Here is a 20923-nt window from a genome sequence, read left to right on the forward strand (position 1 = left end):
CTAGAGCCAAGGGGAAAGATGACCTTGCGGTTGGGTGGCTGGGTGGCGCTTTGGGTTCTCTTCTCTGGGCCTTGCCACTTCTGATGCAACTCTCATGGGGGACTAAGGACTTAGCAACGTTCACATTTTTTGCAGTCTGGTCCAAAGCACCCCAGGCTCCCTCCAGGAGATGCTAGCCCCTTCCCCACCCCATCACCTATTAGGGCCTCCGAAGAGCCCGGAAACTCAGGCTTCCCTCCACCTCGGCAGCCACACCATAAAACAGGAGGCAGAGCCCTCCCTGGTGTGTCAGCCCCAGCAAGAAGAGGGGTGCACAGACGCACTCCGGGGTCGCATGAGCTTGCAGACATGTACATGCTGGAAGAGGCACAGATGTCCCACACCAGGGCTTGCAAAGCATGCTGAGCTCTGCATGGGGACTCGCTTCGCTTGTTCGCCCAAAAAACCCATCCCACCCTCCCAGCAGCGCACTGAAAGCGCTGCCTGCTCCCGGCTGTGGCTGCTTCGGCAGGAAGCCGGCAGGGGCTAGTCCCATCTCCGAGGGGAAAGGCCTCGAAGAGGAATATTCCAGAAGTAGCTCTCCCCAAGAACCGCTGTGTCACCAGAGGAAACGCTTACAAACGCCTCTTCCTCCAGCCTCCGCGCCAGCGGCGCTCGAGCGCGCCCCGGCTTCCTGCCCTGCCTGCCCGAGCGCTCCCGCATGCCCCCGCGGGCACCGTCCGGGCTCTGCTCGCAGCAGGGCTCACCAGCCACTTCCCTCCTGGCTGCCCTAAGCAAAGGTCCCACGGTGCAACCCACGCCTGCCGGGTTTAGATTGGGGCTCCCGGGGCAGCGAAAGCGCACGCGAGCGAGCCGCCGGCCCCGCAGCCGTGACGCCGCGCTCTCCGCCGGAGAGGAGGGACGGGGCTGCGCACAGGGACGGCAAACGCAGGAAGCGTGAGCAAGCGAGACATACGGAAAGTCCGAGGGTCCGTTCAAGGGAAGGGAAAGCTCAGCGCTAAGACAGAGCCAGGGGGAGGGGAGCGCGGGCGGCGCGCGGCTTGGCTCTTCCGAAGCCCGGGAGTGGGTGGAGGGGGAGGAAGGAGGGGTGCAGCGAGGCAAACAAGGATTCTGCTGATAAAGCAGATGTGACTCAATCACACGCTTGTGCAAAGATGTCACAACAGTCCTGAGAAATTGCAGGCTCCTATTTCATCCCTCAAGGGCCAGCGCTGTCCCTGCGCTCACAATGTGCTCTGTTCTGCTGTCAGCGGCTCAGCAAGTGCCCCTAATTTACTGGCTGGGAACCCGCGGCAGGAACAGGCAATAATAGGTACAGTGTCGTGCTGGCTACCAGGGGCTCGGGGCTGGCAGCAGGATTGGGGAGAGGTTTGCCGAAGGCTTGAATGCGGCAGCTCTTTTGAGTTCATGCTATTGCAGTCAGAAGTAACCCAAAGCACGGTCTTGATTGCCTTCTCCTCCTCCAAGCCCTTTGCTCCCTGCTCAGGGCAGAGCATCCTCTCCCTCGCACCGAGGTGACGGGTCCATGTCCTGCCACCCTGTCCCAGGCAGGTGCCGTGCTCCCCAGGCTTGCCAGCGCTGTGTCCTGTGCTCAGCGCTTCCCTGGTTTTTCCAAGCTCGCCACTTGTGCCACCTTTGAACTTGAGACGCCAGCAGGGAGGTTTCTCGTGTTAATGCTTTCCACCCCAAAGATACCGCAGTTAGGAGCTCCTGGGCAACCCCTGCTTGGAGGGCAGCTTTGCACCTCTCCATCCCCTGGGGTGACCCTCATCCCCAAGAGGGAGGTTTGGGGGCCCAGACCTTCATCACCAAAGCATGAGGGCTGAAACCCATCACTGCAATCCTCACCTGCCACTAATCCTCCTCCTGGAGGAGGAGGAGGCAGGAGCAAAGCAAGCTAACCAGGTCATGCACCAAGGAGGGATTTCTACCTGCTGGCACCTTTTCCATTTCCAAAGAGCTTTGCTTAAGCCAAAGGGTAGCAATGGCAGCAAAAGGGAAGATGCTTCCTTTATGTGGGAAAGAAGGAGGGCTGCAACCAGGGATGCCTTTAGGCCTTTGCCCTCCCCGATGAGCACTGTCAGAGCACCAAACAGGAATGGGCACTCGGGTGCTTCACCTCGCTCTGCTCTTCCCAGTAAGGGAACCGCCATTGAGCTCTGCTCAGCAGCCTGGATGAGCAAGAGCAGTGCCTCATCCTCCCCAGCAAATGCTGACCTTTGCATCCTCTGTGACTTTATCCCATTCTCTGAAAGAAGCATAGTGAGAGCAAAAGCACAGTGGTCCCGCAGGTTGCTGAAGCTCATTATGGCCTTTTAATTACATTCAATTGCAGTTTTATGGGCTTACGGGCAAATTGGAAGTGATCTAATTGCCCTTGAGGGGGTGCTACGCTCTGAGCTATGATTATCCAAGCAGGATCCAGCAAGACGTAAGGGGAGTTTGAGAGCGTTAGGCTCGCTCTAACAGAAAAAGGAGAAGTTTAGTTTAACGTCGAACCTCCCCCAGGGCCTCACGGTAATGAGTCGCACACGTGGCACGTGCTGGGTCTGCCAGCAAGCACAGCCGCCGTGAATCACGCAGAGCTGCAGACGCGAGACGTGAGGGCTACACCCAGCCCTTCACGCTGGGAGATCCTGCTCGCTTCCAGCTGGAGCACAGGAGAGCGCTTGTCTCTCCGGTGCGGTACGCGCCGCCCCCACCAAACTAGTCCATCCCCTCCATCCATCCTCCAGCACGCGGGCCCCATCCCCATGCGGGGCTCCAACACACGCTGCTCACATTGGGAGAGCTAACGGCTGGGCTACGCGGAGAGGAGACAGGTTGCAGACATGGAGCCAGGCTGACTCTTCTTTCCTCTCTCCTTGCTTTGCAGGGAGCCTCTACCTCACGCTCTAAAACACTCCTTCCAAAGAAGGCAGGAAAAGAAGCAGCAAAAAGAGACAGTGCAGCAAAATGGGGCTGTGAGCCCTTGGTACCTCTGTCCTCAAAATGGGGCTGATAATCCATGCTGCCTCTGACTAGTTCAGAGTGAAAGCTCTGAGCTAGCTAGGGTCTGCTCCTCGGTCGACATGTATGTGCCTATGTGCCACAAAGTGACTTCGGCCTGCAATGGTACTCGCAGCTCATGGGATTAAATAATAAATGTTGAATAGTAACAGGGAAGAGAGAAATGATCTAACTTTATGTGGGTGGAAGGAGCTAATGTAAGAACTGGAGACGCAATGAAAAATATTCTGCTCTCCACCCTCCTCTAAAGCATCCAGCGCTTTTGACAACTGCTGAAGCAGAACGATGCTGCTGGGGGCTCGCTGCAAAGTTTCCACATAAAATAGGAAGCATGGGGTATCACTGCAGAAAGGTGTGCACACCTGGCCTGATGCAACAAATCGAGAGCAAACTTGGCCCACGTCTTCCGACCTCCCCTGCCCAGCCCTCACCCCAGCACACAGGCTGCCTTCCTACAAACAGATCGGTTACAGCAGCGGCCAGTGCAGAGGTGACTGGTGCTAGTGAGCTCTGGGAGGGGTAATATGAGCTCCCAGCAGCTATTGCACAGTGTTAACCCTTTAAAAGTGCAGCTACCCTGCTCTGCCCCGTGGGGAAAGGGGGAACCAGAAGCTTTCACTGTTCTCCCTCTGGGAGATCTGGGATGAGCTAAATCCTAAAGACCTGGAGCGGGAGCAGCCAATCAGCTCTCCCTACCATCAGCTTTGGGCTCTGAGGGCTAAAACAAACACTTTCCCCCCACCTAAACGAATCTTAGTGGCACACAAAGCCCCAGGAGGGTGGGGGGAAATGCTACAGCAATCTGAGCTATTTTTACCAATTGTGGAGATTGACTGGAGGCGCTGGTAGCTGTGAAGGCATCTCTACACCTCTGAGTTGCTCTTCTGCTCCTGTCTATGTTCCAGGTTGAAAGCAGTGGCCAGCTTAAGTTGCTATAAAAGATCCAACATCCTGAACCCCAGCCCCAGCAAAGGCTGAGGATCTGCTCAATGGGATAAACTCAGCCCTGGGGTACGAGCATGGAACTGAGGACATCTGCTTTCACCAGCAGCAGAACCGCTGTTAGCAGCCTGCTAGTCCCCACCTGCCCACCACCCGCAAGGGAGCTCGCAGATCACACGCAGGCTTACAACAGAAGAGGAGGGCAGGGGAGATGGGGAGGATATTGCTGTTTTGTGGAGTCCCTTCTCAATCTAGTTTCCAGGAACAATGGCCTACAAAACACCAGTCTGACGGATTATATTACGGTGCTGTGTGCACACATTAATCCAGATTTGAGATAATTACAGTCATTCACTTGGCATAATGGGCTTTAATTGATCCAACATGGCTGGCGCTAGTGCTTACCACCAGCATGCAGCTGGCAACATCGACCGACGGAGAGCCCGTCTTCCCCCGCCCCATCCTCTGCCTGGTGCCAAACCATGAGCTCCCTGTCCCACGAGGCAAGTTTCCTCTGCCTCCAAGGCTAGGTGTGGACCTTGCTGGTATGTGTGTGTGTACATATAGATATATTTTTTTTTTTTGCATATATATACATAAATGTACACATACACAATTACAACTGCTTTTCTGTAGTCCTCCTTAGGGGATGCTGGACCACAGCAGATGACTGCAAGGCCAGGAACCACATGGCTCTTCATGTATGCCAGGTGAGACCTGGCAGGCCTGGCTTAGGTGCAAGGTGTCCTCTGTTCAGATGACATCTCATGAGCATCTGAGTGGGAAGAGCCATCACTCCAGACAGCTTCATTGCTGGGAGCTGTACAAGGGCACACAGGGCTGAAACTTTCACCCATGGGAATACCATTCTCCTGGCCTCCTTGGAAAGGTGGCCGCCTCCTTGGAAAGGTGGCCACCTCCTACCCCAAGCTGAATGGGTAGTTGAGCAACAGACCTCCAGAGGTCCGTTCCCATCAGTATTTTTATGCCTTAATGATTAAAGTGCATATAAGGCTGGAAACCCAAGATGCACAAAGGCATCTCAGAACTGCTGCCCCTTCTCATCTCAGCTGCAACAGCACCAGCCCGAGCTCCTTACTTCTCTCCTGCCAACTGCAGCATGCTCCAGAGCAAGTTGATCGCCTCAGGGACAAACCACCCACTTTGTGCACCACAGCTGGAGGTCCAGGGGAAGGAGCCTGAGAACTGGGTGCCTACGTGCTGCAGGAAGACGCCTGACAAGATAGGGAAGGCAGCTGCCAGATCCAGTTCAACTTCAATAAAAGCAAGTTCCCTCTGGAAGCCAGACAGCACACACTGTTTTAAAAGAGAATGGGGCTGCCTTCAGTCTTATGTGACCCCCCTCCCGAGGGGGGTCAGTAACACAAGCTGGGCAGGAGGGAAAGTTTAACCCCACCCTGATGTTTCCCTCCTCAAACCACTAGTCATGTGGCTGGCAAGACTGACAGGTTGGTTGCTGGGTTGCTCTCGCTTCCAGGAGAGAAGAGGCTTGGGAATGCCATTCGCCCCAGGCAGGCTGCAGCAAAGGATGTGCTGCTTGGAAGTGGCCTTTGGGCTTGAGTTTCTGGTTCGAGTCCAAAGCTAATTAGGCTGCACCAAGTCCAATCAGATAGCCTCGGCTAATTGAGTTTAGTATGGTCGGGTCAATGTCCAGCGGGTCTCTGCATTCCACACATTTTGTCAGCCTGCAGATAACCAACAAGGCCTGGGACTGGGAAGGGGAAGGAACCTTACAAAAATGTTTGTTTCATGTACAGACAGAACCTTTCCATGCTGGAGCAGCAAAGCGGCTCCAGATTAACCCCTGGGACACCACAAGCATCTTCCTTGTGTCCAAGGAAACCCACAGCTCATGATGGATAAAGATGCCCAAATAACAGCACTAGGACAAAGCTAAAAGTGAATGAATGGAGAATAAAATAGGGGGACTATCTACCAGGCTCTGGTGAGCACCTCTCACCATGTCACTCGGAGAATGAGGCACTTGGTGAGTTACACTGAATGGAATATATCATCAGTGTAACTGATCTAACAAATGATACAGCAAGATGAAATCGGCTAAATTCCCTGTCAAGTGGCTATCAAAAAAAACCCAGCTAAACTGAAGCTGGTTGCCCCAGAAACCTGGGAGCAGATTAGTGCACAACACTGCACCCACCAATAGCTGCTGGGAGCCTCACTCGGCTGTTGCAACTTGACCCAGCCAGACTCTCTTTACCCAGAGAGCTCCCAATCCATGCACAGCAGAGGCCTGGACAGCAGCTTATCTCATCCATACCTTCCAGCTGATTTACCCCCAACTAATCAGCGTGGGACAGCTGGAGTAAAAAGCCAGTTGCTGTAGAGTTGCTTATTTTCTCAAGTTCCCTTTATGACGGTATTTAGAGATGTCCCTTCTCTAGGAGGACTGTTGTCTCCAGTAGCACTGCTAAAGGACACAGCATCACTCAGCAGGTCCTGTCTGCTCTCATTTACACAAGGGCCCAGTGACACCAACCTACTGGTCAACCAGCGCTCTTGGCCATAGGTAATGAAGACCATCGATACCAGGGCAAAGCTCATAGATATTCCATGGTCTTGAACAAATCAGGTTCTGGGATGCAGAAACTGGAAGGAGAAACAAGTTATCATCAGAATTAGGTCCTCATGCTACACGCTTTCTAGGTTACATGCAGGGTACATCTCCAGCAGTAACACCATGAAGACACTAACATACCAGCAGCCCCGTTAAGTACCAAGATCAGTCCAGCAACAGCCACACACAGCTCAATACAGACCCAAGCAGCAGGGGAAACACTAATGCCATGACCCGTGTGTGCTCCATGCTCTCTGCGTAGCTACCAATACCTCATCCAAAGCTGGTTTAGATGTGTCTACAGAAGGCTTTAGCCACCTCCAGCCTACTTTATATTTTATAAAAGTAGAGCTGATTATAGCTAACACCATAGCTCTGTGAGCAAACATGGCTGCCAGTACACGTTCAGCAACAGTTCCCAGACATGCCTGGGCGTTACAACTTGATTTAGTCAGACGAGGAGCATGGGGTGGGACTGCAGAGCAGCTAAACACTAGTTTTACAGAGAACAGCAAGGAAGATGTAACGAGTGCCAGTCTGAGAAACTAGCTAGACAGGACAGCCAGAGCAGAGCCTGTCCCCAGACGCGATGAAAAGGCAGCGCTTTATCCCGGGTTTCTGGTTGTGTCAGTGCTTCATTCCCACAAGAAAGCAGGAGCTGTGGAAAAGCCCCGTACAGATCGATCGCTAGATGCATGGTTGAAATCAAAGCTGCCCTCTAAATACTCCTATTTTGGCCCCTATGCAAATGCGGCAGGTCAGAAATAGAAGAAACCCTCTGCAAAAGGCAATGCACAGTGAGCTTTCGCCTTCCTCTCTCCCATCAGCCCTACTTCCCCGGGACAGATCCTCAGCCGGCGCCGAGTACGGCCTGCCCAGTGACGGCTCATGGGTGAAAACACAAATGCCCCACAGCTCACGCTGGGGGGGAGGCTGGCTGTGAGGCGGCTACCCGAGCGCGCTGCCAGCTGTTGAATGCCTGGGCAGAGAAACAGGCAGCAAACTGGAGAGGAGCAGAGGAGATCTGAGCAAGGCTCGAAGGAGCCCTTGCTGCGGCGGTTATCAGCAGAGCTCTGCCAGCTCCCGACTTCTACGACAGATTACAGAGAGGAAAATTACAATGTCCAGCTTCCTAAAAAACATATGCTTCCTTTTTTTTTTTTTTCTTTTCTTTTTTTTTCCCTCTTTAACCCTGCTTTTGCTTTCGGGCCTCAGCATCATCAATCTGCCCAAATGGGCAGGAAGATGGCAGCCTCGATCTCCGCTAAGTACCAGACGCGCGGCGGGAATGCCAAGTGCAATCCCCACACTTCCACCCCCTCGATTCCTGGCGGCTCGGGAAAGGCTGTTCCTCTTCAGCTGACAAATAGATGAGACGTTTCATTAATAAACCTCGGCTTCTCCTAACACTTCTGATTACGATCTCTCTGTTTGGAGCCGCGCTCGTATTACACGTTCGTCTCAATTATATATTCCCTTCTCTTTAAATCCCCACTTATCTCCCCGGCCGTGTAATCACCAAGTGGGCTGGTGCTTTTTTTTTCCTGCCTCACTTCCCCGACTCCCAAGAGCGGTCTGAAAATAAACAGCCGGGGCTGAGTTATTTAAATCGCGGCAGGTCAGGGGAGCGTCCGGGCTCGTCCCCCCCGGCGCGGACGCTCGGGGAAAGCAGCGCGGCGACGGCCTCGTGCGAGGGGACAACATCCCCCCCACCGAGCCCCCACCGCCCTCGCCGCCGCAGCGCGTCGCCCCCGGCCCGCCGTGTTTTCGAAACACGTATCTGCGCTTCCTGCTCGGCGGGGGCCAAAGCGATATTCGTCCTACACGCGGGGAAAACTCCCCCGGCCGGGGCGGTCGCTCCGTGCTGTTGTGAAACGCGAACCCGAGCGGCGGCGGCCAAGCCGAGAGCCGGCTGGCTCCCCTCCCCACCCCGTCGTACCCCTGTGGCAATTAAGGCAATTGCTCGCATGGAAACCTAATTATATTAGGGAAGTATTTAGTAATTTTTAACTGTTCTGCTGGTGGCTGGGCTCCCTCCCCCCCCTTCCCGCACGCCAGCAGCTCTGGGCAGACGCGGCGGCCGCGCCGCATCCCCCTCCTCTCCTGCGGCCGCTCTCGGGAGCGAGGGGGGGACAACGCGGCCGAGGAGGTGGCTGGGATTTGGGTGACCGTTCCCAGCGGGATCGGGTGGCCCTGGGGAGGGGGAGCCGCAGGCCCCGGGGCCGCCCGCTGCCCCTTGGCTTACCTCAAGGGCCGGCCATGGCGGCGGCTGCCTCATGGCGGCCGCCTCCCCGCGCCTCGCGGCGGCCCGGCGGCGCCTTTAAGAGGTGCGGAGGGGAGCGCGAAGGAGCCGGCCGGTTTCCGAAGGGACATTAATTTGCCAGGGTCACATGTTTCGCAGCTGCGGCCTGGCAGTGATTTATACGGCGCTGAAGTTCATCAGAGGGAAAAGTACTTTCCAGGCGCGCTGCGTCCCCCCTCCCCGCTCCCCTTCCCCTCGCCCTTCCTCGGCCGCCAGAGCCGCCCGCGGCCTCGCCGAAAACCCCCGAACCCATCCATCACCCCCGGGCGGTCGTTTCCCCCCCCTGCCCTCGCCACCAAAACCGGGCTCTCCCCGCCGCTGGCCGGCATCTGCAAGCTAAAGAAAACTTCCTCTCGCCTCCTCGCCCCACCGAGGAGAAAGCCATTAATAAGGGGCAGCTCCGGCGCGGCTACTTCGGGGGGCCAGGCGGGCCCTCCTCCTCCTCCCCGCCGCCAAAATAAACGGCGGCCGGCGAGCGGGCCGCCCCTCCGCCGGCCGCCTCCACCCCAGCCCCTGCGCGCCGTCCTCCTGGGAGGTTCAAAAGTTCAAGATTTTCACATTTCCCTAACGTTATTTCAGGAAATTGCTGGAGAAAGGAGAGACGGCGCTGCCGAAAAGGCGCGACGCGTGCGGATGGAATAAGGCGCACCAGGCGGAGGTAGGACTCGGGGCGCCTGCGAGGCGGCGCTCAGAAAGAGCCCGATTCCCACCCCGCCCGGCACCGGCCCGCTTTTGGTTTTCTTTCGGCCCACAGGCCTCCCTCCACGCCGCTGATTTCAGCAGAGTTTTTCCTAAAGTAACTGCTCAGAGCAAGGTCTGGGCTTATCTGAGCCCACCAAAGAAAAGGGGTCGCAACGGTGCGAAACATGTTGAGATGCCACCACGCCGTTCCCGGTCGGACCCGGGAATCGCTCCGTTCACAGCATTGCTCTCTACAGCGCTTACCGAGTAATGGCTACTGAGGTGGTAGCTATGCTGTGAAATGGGTTCACACCAGAGCCGACCACGTGCGCTGGCTGGAGGCCACTGGGCCACGTCCTCTCCTTGGAGGGCCCTGGGGGCCAACTCAGCTTGGCCACCGTGCAGAGCCACAGAGCGAGGTGTGCTGGCCCTCGCACTCGGCAAAGTCAGTCTCCGGATCCAGATGCAGAATTACAGCTTGGGCCCAGATGTGCAAAACACGGTTTTCCCAAAGCGTACACGGAGCACCACGCAAACCCTGCCACCGGCTTTGATGTTCTTCAGGGTTTTCTTGGGGTTTTTTTTCCCTCTCAAAACTCTTCATATTTTAGGCCTGAGTTTTGGGTTTGCACAAACCTCAAAACTTGTTCAAAAGCAGCTGAGTTGCACCTGGTTTTTCACCCAAAACAGGTTAAGCTACAGACTTTGCTAAGGGTTCATGGGAAAGGATCATAAAACTACTGAAACTCTTGGCGAACCTGAATTTGGGCTTATAATGAAATTTGAAACTTGACTACTTTCATGTGGTTTGGGGTTTTTGTTGCAAAACATTTTGTACAGCAGCTTTCAGACAGATCATGACAGTCTAGTATACGACAGAGTGTCTATAGGAGCGAGGAATTCAGAAACACCCCAGCAGTCTTCAGCTGGCAAATGATTAACTTTTATTTGAAGCCATCTCATTAGCATGGAGCCTGGAACCATGCCACAGCATGCTATGGGACATGGGGCAGAGCGCTCTGTGCTGGCAAAGACCCAGATTAGGAAGAATGTGCTGCACTATCAAATCGGTATGGGTCCAGAAGCGATATAGCTGCATTCATGCCTTGTGGCAAGAGTATGCCTCAGCACAGAGGTAGTTGGGTCTGTCTGCACCTGTAGCACAGACGTGCCTTAACATGACAAGAAACATGCCTCATGCGTATTGCTTCCAGATATGTGTGGGAATGGGTGGAATTGCACCTACTGCAGGTCCAAGGTCCATCTCATTCAAAGAAATGGATTATTCTCCAGTTTTTACCCTTGCAACAAAACTGAAAACCCCAAAAAACTACAAGCTTTTTAATGGCAACTTCATAGCATCTTTTGGTCCAGTAAAACAGAAGCCACTGACAACACGCAGAAGCCACAGATCAAATTGCTTAGTTTGAGCGTCAGGTCCTAAGGTCCATCCCTAATGCTTCCCCACCATCCCACATTCTAACCAAAACGAGACAGCCCAGGAAGACTGTGATCCTTACGCACACCAGCCAGGCCTCCTACAGCAATGCGTGCTTTCCACTTTGGAAAGCAACCTCCACTGATGATGAGGGCAAAGCTGGCAAATCTTAAAGCCAAAGTATTGTTTTATTCCTTCCAAGCATGAAGTGTGGAGGGTTGGGGGTTTGTTTGGTGGGTTTTGTTTTTGTTTTTGTTTTTTTAAGTGCTATTTGCCCAGCTCTTTTGATGTACATTGTTGTTTTCTTGCTTCAGCTCCCCAGAAGCTGTTTTACTCAAGAAAGCTGTTCTTAATAAAGGCAATACATAAGGCTGCTTTCCCACCATTAGCCAGCGGCCTGTGATCTTAGCCACTTGGGGCTGGCTGGTGCACAGCCCCTGCCCACCATGCCCAGTGGCACAGGGCTGGGTTTGGGGTAGAGGTCAGGAGTTAGAGCTGCACAGTTGCCCCCAGTCATCTCTGAAGGAACTGTATCCCACTAAAACTCCCAGGCAGAAGTGGTAAAGTGGGGAAGGGCGCAAGCGAGCAATGGATTTTTTTTTCCGATCTTGGAATCAGGAGACAGCCTGGAGAATTAGGGCCCAGAAATATCAATTTCTTGGGACATTTGGAGTTAGAGCTTGTAATTCAGGTCCGTTTTGGATAGTGCTCTGGATTCACCATTCTGCAGCAGTTTAAAGACATGGCATAAAGGTTTAGAGCTTGGTAAAACTCTCACCTACACTGTAAGATTAACTGTGGGGGAGGAGGAAGAGACAGCCTGCTCACATTAGCCCCACTATTTTCAATTGGAAAATATCAGTAATAAATGTGTGCATGTGCCTGTGTCCGCAGTTAAGATCTACATCTACAGCTGAAAGACAGGTTCTGTTCACCTATCTGCAAATTCTGCAGGCATGACAAAAGACAACCTCTTGCAAATTAGCAACATAAGCATCACAGATTATCGATTTCCTTGAAGGAATGTGATTTTCCCTGATGAGTTCCTCCCACGTATCAATCACCCTCATCCTCCATTAACCCCTTGCACTTGCTCTCCAAAAGCTAACTTCTCTCAGGGTCTGTAGGGTTACTTTCCATGACAGAAAGTAGCTGACAGAGCTAAAGAGGTTTCTGAAGGTGGCACCTGAATTCTGTATAGGTGCAAAGATGGCAAACTGGTTAAGCAAACATTAGCAGTGGTGAAAACAGTGCCTGCATCCCTGGTCCCCCTGAGATATGACATAAACGGGCACTCCTGTGCCCCCATGACCTGCTGGCTTTATCCAGACAACTGCAAGTGGAAAAGAACAAAGATGGATCAATATCTGCGTTTTCACACCCACACTTCAGGCTCTGGCACAACGTCTGTAACAGGGACAGAGCTGTGAAGGTGTGATCCCAGGGACACGCTGCTGACAGCAGGGCCGTTCGATAAAGCTCCAGGCACCAGGCATTGTCTCATAATGAAACCTCATCCAAAATGTGGGAGCGGGACGCCTTGACAAGACGCCCAGAGGTCAACTGGAATCCATAACTTTTGGAGAACCAGTTAAGGAAGTTTATGTTAATTACAGAAATGCGCTAATGTGCTGGGAAAGCCACCAGCCCTGAAACGCCGTGCAAACACAGCAGCTCTTCCTGTGCTGTTGCTCCCCTTCTGCAGGCTCACATGCCCACACCGCCAGCTCCACCAGTGCATCCCAGTCCTCATTCACAGCAGCCTTCTCTAGTTCACACCTGCAGCTGCGCAATAACACTGCCTATTCTCAACCTGGTCAGCCCCACCTCCTGCTGTTTAGTTCCCGGGGCCTCTTCATTTTTTCCCCCTCTATGCCTTTTAAAGCTGCCCTCAGCGCGATCTGAAAGTGCTACATCTGTGAAACAGTCCAGATAGGTTTATAGCTGCACTGGATACTGTGTGAAATTTGGTGGCTTTTGATGCAGAACCAGGTGAAAGCCACTGGCTTCACACTTGATTTGTGTTTGTTCTTTGAACCCCTGGGGATGTTTGATACCATGACAGCAAGGAGGCAAGTCTACAGGAGTTTCAGCTCTCGGAGAAAAAGGGCTGCATAACTTCTTTCTGGCTGCATGGTGCGGTCTAGGCGCATACAGGTTTACAGGGAAATGAGGCGTTTTGGACCCCTGCCTCTCCCCCACTTAGACTTTGGCTAAGACCACAACGTACGACCGACTGAACAAAAGAAACAATTCTGCTGGGTACAAAATTCCTCCCTCCGCTGCTTCACCAAGCCAAGGCTGGGCGATCTGCATTACATAAAGCTGCTTACAAACTCACTGGAGGAAAGTGGCAATTTCCCACTTGCAGAAAGCCGTAAGGAATGTTTTTTGCAACCTATAACTGGGTGAAAAGAACCAAAATCACTAGAAACAGAGAGTGGGAGAGCTCAGAGAACCAGTACTTAGATGTAAGTCACTTTCTGAACACGGTCCAGACTAGGAAGGGATTAAACTCATTCTTCTCTAAACAATAAATAATAATATCCATTTTGCAGTGCAGTTCTTTCAATATGGCCTGATTAATATATTCCTAATGAGCTACAGTAAAGATTTTAAAGCCATCTAATTAGAAGTCTGTTTCCTTTTCTGAAACACCCAAGTCATTTTGGAAAAGGAAACTTGGCCTCCAAAGATACTTCAGTGCTGTGGAAATGTTACCCTGTGTCCTGAATGTTAATCAAACGCTCGACTTCCCCAGGGCCTCGATTTAGAATCGATATTCTCTATTATTCCCAGAGCTGCCTCCTAGGTGGCTCGTGCTAAATGAGTTTACAGCGTCAGCCCTGCCCTCGGAGAGCAGCAACCTATATCACACAAGCCCGAGCGCGACAGGACTGCCATGCTGGCAGCTTTGAGCCGCACCAAGAGGATAAACAGACAACCGAATGCTGTCCGTCTGTCACCCGGCTGCGAAAGGCACCGCAAGTTTTGAGGAGCTGCCGGCGCACAGAGCCGGAGTGCCTGCAGGACAGGCCTCCGGTGGGAGTCACACAGCCAAAAGAGAGTTAAAACCACAAGGGAAAAAAGAGAATCGAAGTGAAGCCTTCCAAGCACTCCCATATCCTGGGAGCGCCGGAAGTTTGCACTACATTTCAGCGTGCATGTGGGGCAGATCATCTTAATAGATCACCGAGCACGCACCACCCATGTTGATGTACTTTTCCGTTTGTCTGGCATTCCCAGAAAACACTAACTTCATTATTGATTTGTACTCATTAGTCATTTTTATAACCTGCCTAGCACTTTTACTGAAGGCCATGACTAATTTCACTTCCACATGCTCAAAGGGGTTAGAGCCTTTAACTCTTTCAGGATGCGCTCACTAGGCGCTGTCGATTCGTTCACAGTTCAGAGGGCTTTTAATCCACCGAACAGAAATGCTCTCGCTGCTCGGGCAGTGGAGCGGGTAGGAGTGAACTTCCCCTGTCTACTGTAAAGCAGCAGTAACTCGTAAACCGATCGATGCAGGTCGATTGGGGCCGCTCTGGGTTTTGCACCACGTTTCCATTTCTTTCTCAGTCCTAAACCACTCCAGTAGAAAAGCAGATGCCTCTGGTAGCTGAGATGAGGCTGAATAAAATTCACTGCTGGCAATAGAGAGCTAGGAAAAACATGGCCTGTCTGACCAGTGGGCTCTGCCAAAACAAACCGTTTCCCTCCCCGTTTCGGAGGTGAGCTATTGGTGCAGTCAGAACACACACTTGTTGGTTCACCAGTTTTACTCTGTTTGTACAACATCCAACACATGTTTGTCCTGCCCACGGCTGAGACTCCAATATATCCGTATGTACAAACATTAGACAACAAGCTCAAAGAGATTGTCTTTTGGGAATATACTTGATTTAGACTCTCATTTCTTCAGTAAGGTCCAACAGACTCCAGGGTCCTTCTCATGTCCTCAGAGGAGCTTGAATGAACAGTATCTCAGATCCCCCCAACAGCATGCAGTTTGCCTGTGAGCGCAGTTTGCAGATGCAACAGGATGGCAACATGCCTCAAATCCTCATCCAGGGCAACTCCGGGGCCACTGGTTTGTCTGCCTGCTCTGGCGAACGCCTAGCTGTCAAAGCGCACCTGCAGGGGCTGCAAACCAAGCCAGACGCACCGCTGATCCACCCTGGGGCAGACCCTCCCCGCTGAGTACCATGCCATACCTTCTTGAGGGCCAGGCAAAGCACCCGAGAAATCAACGTCAAGGTGAGGAAATATCCAATAACCGCATCCTAAGCAAGCCTCAGGCTCCTCAGAACACAGCGCAGGCCACCCAGGCAGCGCTAACAATTGCTGTCCGGCGGTACAACGGCCTCAACCATGCATGATGAAGAGGTTATCCTCAACAAGGCATGAAGAGTGCCTCGTGCTCACATCCTACACAGCTCTATCCAGCCCTTGAGTTACTCATGCATCCTCAAGTGCCTCCTCATCAAAAGAAAAATCAACAGGGGAAAAAAACACCAAGGGCCTCCTTCTGATTACAGGAAACAAAATGCCCAGTAAGCCAAGTCGGCAGCGACCGGGGTCCTGATACGAACGCCTGAGCTCCGGACCAGGACGCTGACTTGCAGAGCATGGAGAACCGCTGGAACTTAGCCCTGGATGTGGTATGCTCTGCTCCTGTTCCTAGGAGTCCAGCAAACAGAGGGATCAACCCTAATCCCTAAGTGACTGTCCGAAATATCTACATGTAAATTATACTCCTTCAATAACTTTACAAGCGTCAGAATAAAGCCTGGCCCAGCCTCACAGTAAGGGTGAGAACTGGCCGGTGATGTGAGGGAACACTTGCCATCCCCAGCGGACAGGCAACCAGCAATGACCATTTACCAAGGGAAAAACCCCCAAGTGCCCATGAGTGAGATGTGACGGGGGCTCCTTGCAGGCGGCTCCACGTGCTCGCGTTCCCAGATGAGAGAGTCAGGATCAAACTCCCAGAGGGGAAGGTCCACTGAGTTAAATGTAGCAGATGCTGTTTTCAAGGGGTGGGATACAGGGAGTACCAAACATGACATCTGTAATTATGGAAAGCCAGATAAAGAAAATCAAATCTCATGCTTCAGGGCATAGGCTGATGAGTACAAGGGTCAGGAAGGAATTTCTCTCCCCTCACACAGCAGTGCACAATTGGGTCAATGCATTACCGGGTGGCGCAAGTCCTCGATTGTTTTTCTCTTTTCTTTTTGAAGCCCTGCAATCTTGCCACTGTCAGAGGCAGAAAACTGTATTTGAGGCAGCAATGGCCTAATCTAGCATGGCAGAGCCGATGCCTCTCCCATCACCTTCCTTACTAAAGATCAGCATCGCTGTTCCTAATGGAAAGATCACGTGAGGACCTCTCCAAGCTCCTGACTCACTCAAACCCACGCCTTTTTTCCTTGCTGTTCTGATGCTGATCTTCTCTCCCGTGCTGTCTGCTCCTTCTCTTGCACCACAGCCTTAATTACTTGTACTGTAACCATCTAAATTATAATAGAAACTCCTCTAGGTTAAGGACCTTTTCTTTCTCTGTGTTTGTAAAGCGCTGTGTACACCTCTGGCAGTGTTTACATAATAAGCAGTAGTAATAAAGCCTGCAACGTTGGCTTAGAAAATAACAGCACTGAAAAAGGGCTAGAAGGTAGAGAAACAACCAAAGAACGCTGATGGCTTTGTTAACAAATGTTGGAAAGCATTGCGGTAATAGTGGTTGCTGTCACATTACATCGTGTCCAGCATCCTTTCTCTTCCTTAAGCAACCTCTGCATGGTAAAACTCACCTAGCCAAAAGGATCTAATCACAGAGAGGAGACTTAAGTTTCACTTTAAAACAAAGCAAGCAAACAAACGCAATGATCTTCTATAGTGTGTGTACATCTGCACTAGACCTTTGCTACGCCAAACTTTGCCAAACCACACACTTCATAATCCAGACAAACTATTATTGGCCTTTTCCCACTGCCAAGCAACTGTTTAACAGCAGATTCTACGTCGCTAAGGGCAGCATTTTTAAAAGCGTTCCGTATCGGTCTTGTTCCATCTCCACTGCAGCCAACAGCTTTACCACCAACCCCATGAATCCACATTTTGCAAATCCCATCAGATAGCACTGACTAGTTTGTTTTTTACCAAGTAAGACCCACGAATAGTGCAATACAAAGTATTAGATTAATTAATGCTAAGCACTACCTGACAACATAAACGCACCCAAGTCTACTCACTGTCACCATCTACCCGGGGCTTAATTAGGGGAGCCTAAAGCTCCACAGATGTCAAGGGTAGACAGGCATATGGCCGTGCAGCCAGCCTCCTGCACGGCACAGCCGCCTGCCGGTACCCCAGTACTCGCGGGCTGAGCCCAGCAGCTGGGTCCACAGCGTGGATCTTCCCACCAGAATTACCAGGCTGACATAGATTCTGTCCCTGCTACCTCACCATCAAGCTTGTTTAGGAGTTTAGTGCACAAGGAGCTGTCCCAGAAAGGTATACGTTCTCCAGAGGCAATGAGAGGGTGGATGTCTACTTCTGAACCTAGCTACCATCCAGCAGACAGTCTGCAAACGTTGCAGACGGGTACCACGCTGGCTGCGCAGGCATGCGCACAAACACATCTGCAAGCCAATGAGTCATTTCTGTACAGCAACTCGGATCCAGCCGCAGGCTGCCAGGGGAAAGGTAGAATCAAAGGCATGAAAATGTTTTGAATGGGGATCAGCGTGTCCAGGCTTGATCCCTACAATCCAGAAGGGGAGCCAAGAAAAGAAAGCAGGCATAGAAGGTTGGGATGGAGTAATAGGAGTTTCAGCATTGCAAACACATTACAGATAAGTGGGAGAATAATCTTCAGGGGAATGAAGGAGCCTGTGGTGGCTTGCTTAGAGGAAAAAAATAAAAAAAAAAGAAACGAAAGAAAAAACGAAAAAAAGTTCTCCGAGCAACTCAGTATTGCAGTCAGGCGCTGTAATGGCTGCATGTGGCAGCATCGCTCACCAGCACGAAGAGCGCCTCCTCCCCACAGTGTGTTGGCAGGGCCAGGATGTGGTGGTGATGATTTGGAAAAGAGAAACAACGCAAGACGTGGAAAAGGCCAGGAGCTGATCCGTGACTGTTGGGCAAGGGGAAGCACGCCCTGCTGGGGACAGAGTGCAGAAGACAAAGGATGGGCGAGAAGAGAGACTGGGAAAGACAGTGCAGGATCGAGGAACGTACATGGAGAGGAGGTCCTGCCGGGGGGCTGGCATGGAGGGATGGGGAGAGGAGGAGGCTGCATCAGAGAATCTGGGCACTTTGAGCTGGTTCCTATCCTCAAAGTCATTTTGCGCCCTTGGGTAAGATATTTAACTTGCCCTCGTGCCTCAGTTCCCCCAGGATCCATTAAACCCCACCTGCCTGCCTGCTCCTCTCCATGCTGCCAGGCACTTGACTCAGCAAGAGCCGCAGGCATGCCCATTTCCCACAGCAATGCAGGGCTCAGGCGAAGGCAGGCAGTTGCAGCTGCAGCCACCATGCACAGGCATCTCGCTGATCTGCCTTCCTCTGGTAAACCCCTACGTGGCATCTCATGGTGCCCCCAGAGCTCATGCAAAAGCAGAGAGGAGGAAACAGCCCCTCACTAGCTTCTTTCCCCGTCTTGCCCCAGGGCTTCCTGCTCCTTCTAGCCCTCCTCAAAAGGATGAGCCAAGGGGACTGTCCCAGGCCAGGCAGGGCAGCTCAGTGCAAAGTGGGAACAATATCAACCGAGCTGGGAACAAAGTAATGATTGTATCATGGTCACTGGGAGAGCTGGGAGAGGGTTTTCTTTTTTAAGTAAAAGGGCTTGGGGGGGTTGTTTTGGGGTTTTTGTGTGTTTGTTTTTTCCCTTGTTAACCAAAATGTCAATGGAACCAAAACTATTCCCAGAAAAGGACTTGTACAGATGAATCAAATTCGTGTTTGAGGGGAAAGGAGGGGGAACAACAATGGAAATTGTCAAAAGATCCCATGTCAACATTTTTGAAACAAAAAACTTTTGTATTGAAACAAATTGTTGTTTCAAACTGTTCCTTTGCAGTGACATGAAACTCTTTGCAAAGGCTGAAATCAAAGAGAAATGTTCCCAGGGGTCCTTTTTGGGTCTTCAGTCTGTGCGCAAGCATGATCAGGGGTCTAATATTCCTGACTCAGAGAAGTTTTCCAGTTCTCCGATTCTCCCAGAAGGGAGCCGTCCCCCCGCTCAGGCCTAGGTCTCCATACCCTTTGCTTTCCTCTCCTTGCATCGGGAACTCAGGTACAAGCAGGGATGGTGATTCAGTGCTCCAGTCCCTCCAGGTGCCCAGCACCTCTCTTGTCCATCATGCAAACACCAGCGGCTTGCACTCAAAATCCAGACTCCAGCCCTTGCACCCAGGAGGCAGATCAGGATTGTGGTTACTAAACCCATTTGTCCTCTACCCAATCTCACTGCCACAAGGAAGAACTTGGGAGAACTCACTCCAACCCATCAAATAACTTCCCCAACACCTTTGCACCTGGACTCTCAAGGGCTGTGGACTTGCGCTTGTAACAAGAGGCTCACTCAATATTCACATCCCACGGGTGCAAAGAGAGCCCCAATCTCCATTTCCCTGCAAGGCCACCTTAGGGGGCAGAATTGGCTCCAGGACCAGGTAAGTGAATAGCTTCCTCCAAAACATACTCTGACGCAGGGCAGAGCCTTGGGGACACCGAAAGGTGTTTGATGGGTGATGCCTAGAAGACCAAAAAAATTGCAAAGAAGAGAAGGAAGAAGTGCAATCTGAGCCCTGAGTAAGGCCTACATCATCAAAAAGAAGTGTCCAGGATGAGCTGCTGCTGCTTTGGAAAGTTTGGTTATGAAGCTCCAATGAGCATCCCCAAAATCACATTTTGCTCCTTCCTCCCACCACCTCTCTTTTCTTTCTCCCTCCCCTGGTTTCTATTACAGCAGTTTAAATCTGCCATTTGCCACAAGCGCTGACTGAATCTGCTTCAAATTACCATAACAATGCTGGGCCCCAAGTGGACATGTAAAGTGTCTCAAATTTATTGTAATTTTAAGCCATTCCTAAAACTGCACAGACATTGCTGGAATACTTCCCCCTCCTTTAAGATACTCTGATGACTTTGCAGCCCAGTGAGAGGGAAGCTGACGATACAAAGGGTGAAGGGCTGGGAAGGGGGAGAGGAGGAGATGACTGAATCCAGCTGGCTTTCGCACAGGGGGGTTGTTTTCTTTACTGGCCAGGCTGGGGCGCATGAAGAAAGCAGCGGGGCTCCCGCAACGAGGCGCGAGGGGGGCAGCATCCCTTGGGACTTGCAGCGATGGATGAGGCTGAGCGACTGGACATCCACAAAAGTAGGATCGGGGAGGTAGGGAAGAAGCACTTTTGCTAAGAGCAGGATCACTGCACTGCAAAAAAAAAAAACTATTAATGGGTGTCTCGTGGCAGAAGGAGCCTACAAACATCAGCCTACTTGTTGCTAGAGAGCTCCTTGCTTGGACATGGCTTTTCCTGGCACCATGCACCAATCCTCATCTCAGCACCAGAAGAGGCTTGGCTGATCCTAGGTGGTTTTGCCAGTAGGGCTGCATCTTTGCTACTGGCACCCACCGCCCTCGCCGCAGCCCTCTGCAGCCTGCCTGCACCTCCCGAATCGCTGCCTGCGACTCAGCCACCAGGCAGCTGCGCAGCCTTTGCCCGGAGCCAGCGCAATGCTGTCACACAAATTGCACCTGAAACTGTTACAAGAATTAATTGATCACAGAAGTACAATAATTGGAACCTGCAAAGCATAGATAATTACCTTTTATTAGTTCCTGTAGATAATCCATTATGCACTGATTAGGCCTAAGTAAGGATCTTACAGTCCTAGTTTGATTAATGGCAGATTATGGTTATTAAACTCAAACTGGAACAGATAA

General features: G+C 52.0%; 1 protein-coding gene across 7 annotated transcripts in view; it reads right to left on the reverse strand.

Moving 5' to 3' along the window:
• Window positions 1–20923, reverse strand: part of RXRA (retinoid X receptor alpha) — a 132140-nt gene that overhangs the window by 59254 nt on the left and 51963 nt on the right. The window contains exon 2 of one of the 7 annotated variants that reach the window (XM_068914570.1): window positions 6470–6579. The exons of 5 other annotated variants lie outside the window; for them this stretch is intronic. The gene's annotated coding sequence lies outside the window, so the exon portion shown is untranslated. Of the gene's footprint in view, window positions 1–6469; window positions 6580–8792; window positions 8863–20923 lie in introns of those variants that run through there. One more of the 7 variants, XM_068914571.1, reaches the window with a different exon arrangement.

The sequence above is a fragment of the Struthio camelus genome, chromosome 20 (assembly GCF_040807025.1).
Source record: "Struthio camelus isolate bStrCam1 chromosome 20, bStrCam1.hap1, whole genome shotgun sequence".
Taxonomy (NCBI): domain Eukaryota; kingdom Metazoa; phylum Chordata; class Aves; order Struthioniformes; family Struthionidae; genus Struthio; species Struthio camelus.